At 47.3% G+C, this 3,438-nt stretch overlaps 1 long non-coding RNA gene across 1 annotated transcript in view; it reads right to left on the bottom strand.

Annotated features, from left to right (window-relative positions):
* Nucleotides 1-2,120: 2,120 nt before the first annotated feature.
* Nucleotides 2,121-3,438, bottom strand: part of LOC111468544 — a 13,017-nt gene continuing 11,699 nt past the window's right edge. Inside the window, exon 3 of the long non-coding RNA XR_002714767.1 lies at nucleotides 2,121-2,143. This is a non-coding gene — a long non-coding RNA (uncharacterized LOC111468544). The remainder of the gene's footprint in view (nucleotides 2,144-3,438) is intronic.

Here is a 3,438-nt window from a genome sequence, read left to right as displayed (position 1 = left end):
GCTAGCAAGGGTTCCAAACCTTAAGTGACTTAGTCAGTCAGTCCATTCGCCGGTATGGCGAAGCAATGAAAGCGGCTAGAAAGACAAAGAGAAAATGAGTATCAAAGGTGTCAAGCAGCCCTTTCATTTTCTTTAATAGAGGCGGAGGCTAAAGAAAATAAAGGCGGAGGCTAAAGGGAGAGTCACAAGGTTCATTCATTAGTAAGTTGTCGAAAGGTATTTAGTAGCCCTTTCATTTTCTTTAATAGAATGGGTAAGCCGGGTCAAGCAATTTTTCTATTAGCGGTGATAGCCTGTTTAGATTTCTCTCAGTTAAGATAGGTAAAGTGAAAGACTCTTTCGGGTGTCAGGCCTAGCCTTGGGAGTCAAAATAGAAAACAACAAATTTTCCTGGAAGCGCTAGTGAAAATGAAGGAAGAAAGACTTGTTGGGAGAGAAAGATGCTATATCAAAGGTGTCAAGCCTGACTTTGTTGAATTGAAAAGGTCCACCTCACCCCTTCCCCACTAACTCCTACTGGAATGAGTGTGCCTCGAAGGATTTCTACGCTTTCCGAAAAGAATCTCTCTAATCATTCGGAGGAAAATGAGCTTCCAAAATGGAACGGAACGTGGAGGATGGATGTGGGTCCTTTCTCTTTTAGATCTTGGATCATCAAGTTGCAGCATTATTCCATTTCCCTTTTGTCGATCATGAGGACATCTTTAGGCCGGTTATCGTCGTTGCCTAAAGTAAAGGACTCCTTAATGTATTTCGTATGGTCATTCAAAAAAGCAAAAATGGCTGAATAGTGTCAATACAATTCTTTCTTATATCTGCTAGATGGCGAGATAATTCCATCTTGAAAAGAGAAGCAGCCTGGTCCCGGAGTTCTCGAAACTGTAGTGAAGATCCCTCGAGGCGGACGAAACTCACTCTTTTTTCTTGAAACCAGAGGACGAGCAGCGGTACCAGGGTGATGAGCTTGAGGATCAGGCATCTCAGGTCAGGGGGCGAAGGAGTCAGAGGTGTCGGGGGGACTTGCTTGTTCGCTTCTAACGAGGATACCTCAGTGAAATCCTGAGCATTGTTTGGGAAAGTCAAGAGTTCAGTGTGTCCGAGGATTTGTCATCCAATCCAGATACACTCCAAATGAATAAGGCACCAGCCCAAGCAGGAAACTAAGTCGACGCGAAGAAGCCAACAATAAAGATGCTATAGTATATGTGTTTTCAGAAGTGAAGGAAGTGGACTTTTCTTTGATTTGCAGATCGAACAAAATAGACGAAAAAGAAAGATCAAGCCCCGTGTGACATTCATTTCTTTTGTGATCAGACAACCAACAATGATAGAACGGCCAATTAAAGGGAGAGCACTAAGTTACTTACGTGACGACACTTTTTTTCAGGCACCATTAGCTCACGATTTGGAATTGGAATTTCTTTCTTCACCCACCTGGCTTGGACCATGCCTCCCGAACAATCTCAGTACATATGGCGCAAGAAGATTCCACATATCGAGGTTAGAATGGGATCGGGTGTTTTCACGTCTCACCGTAGTGCTCAATTTCTCTTTCTTTTTGATTGATGAACAAGAAGGAAAAGATCACTATTGGATTTTGTGACTCGCCCCCGGCTACGTGTCCTTTCTTTGGACCTTTCGCCCGCCACCAGTGGAAGCAAGCTAGCCCCCTTGGTTGCCCCTTTCCCCTTTAAATAAAAGGTCAGCATTCAAGCCCAGCAAGAAAGAAAGAAAGAGGAGGCCCCTTAAGATAGCTTCTTCTATCATTCGACAACCTTTCGCCTTAAGCTAACTGACTAAGCAAACGTAGGCTTGGGCTCGAAAGCAAGGGATGTTGCAACTTGCGGGAAAGCCACTAGAATACTCTATCTAATAAGGGCGTATTAGAGTTGCATTAGCGCTTTAGAAAGATTGCAGGGCGTTCGTTGGTTGAGGCTAGAATCTCGAAAGGTCTCAACCTAGGTTAGGGGCGGGAGCGCCCTGACTGATTAGTCATTTCTTTCTTTGAAGCCAGCTGAAAAATGGATGCGAGCTAGTAGTGCGGCTCGCTTCGCTTTTGTTAGGAGTAGGTGCTTCCCCTTAGTTGGGTTGGGGGAAGGAAGAGGGCATTTGCATCGCGAAGGATTCAATCCAGCCACAGGTTCTCCTATGGCTACCTTGTTACGACTTCACCCCAGTCGAAGACCCCACCGTGGTATGCGGCAATAAGACCACCAAAAGCCTTTGTGGCACTAGTGTGACACGGAAGTCATGGGTGAGAATTGGTCCGATGCTTCGGGCGAAACCCATTCCCAGGGTGTGACGGGCGGTGTGTACAGGGCCCAGGTACATATTCACCGTGGCATGCTGATCCGCGATTAGTAGCGATTCCAACTTCATGTTCCCGAGTTGCAGAGAACAATCCAAACTGAGGCAATCTTTTCGGATTCACTCCGCCTTACAGCCTTGCTTCCCATTGTCATTGCCATTGTAGCACGTGTGTGGCCCAGCCCATAAGGGCCATGCGGACTTGACGTCATCCCCACCTTCCTCTAGTATATCATTGGCAGTCCCTCGTGAGTGCAGCATGCACCTTTTTTTTTGTTTGTTTTGGAGCTGTTTTGGCAGGGCGTACTAAACCCACTTCGTACCACACCACCGGGTGGCTCGCCTGAATGCTGAGTCTTTTTAGTAAAGCGCGCTAGCAGCAATCAAAAGCGCACACTCGAAAGTGCTTCGTTTGAAAGGATCAGTCTCCCAGATTACTGACAGCACTGCTACGTGCTGACACTCAATTAGTCGCGCTGGCACGTCACTCGGTTCCTCGGCGAACTTCGGTTGCAAAGACTTGATCCTTAGGCACATGTCTTAGCAACACAAAACGAGGGTTTCGCTCGTTATAGGACTTGACCAAACATCTCACGACACGAGCTGACAACAGCCATGCAGCACCTGTATGAAATGACCATCCCATTAAGGACAGGTTTTTTTGTTCATATGTCAAGGGCTAGTAAGGTTTTGCGCGTTGTATCGAATTAAACCACATGCTCCACCGCTTGTGCAGGCCCCCATCAATTCCTTTGAGTTTCGGTCTTGTGAGCGTACTCCCCAGGCGGAGTGTTTCAAGCGTTAGCTGGGCCCCTGATCCGCGTAGACGAAGGGCTAACACTCATCGTTTATGGCATGGACTACCAGGGTATCTAATCCCATTCGCTCCCCATGCTTTTGCACCCCAGCGTCGGTAGGGACCCAGAGAGCTGCCTTCGCTTTTGGCGTTCCTTAGTATATCTCCGGATTTCACCCCTACACACGAAATTCCACTCTCCTCTGTCTCACTCAAGTGAATGGGTTTCGAGAGCATTCCACCAGTTTTTGGAGACTTTCACTTTCAACCCGATGAACCGCCTACATGCCCTTTACGCCCAGTCATTCCGAAGAACACTTGCCCCCCCCCCCCCC

Source organism: Cucurbita maxima, unplaced genomic scaffold, assembly GCF_002738345.1.
Source record: "Cucurbita maxima cultivar Rimu unplaced genomic scaffold, Cmax_1.0 Cma_Scf00037, whole genome shotgun sequence".
NCBI lineage: Eukaryota > Viridiplantae > Streptophyta > Magnoliopsida > Cucurbitales > Cucurbitaceae > Cucurbita > Cucurbita maxima.
This window is presented reverse-complemented; position numbering and strand designations above follow the sequence as displayed.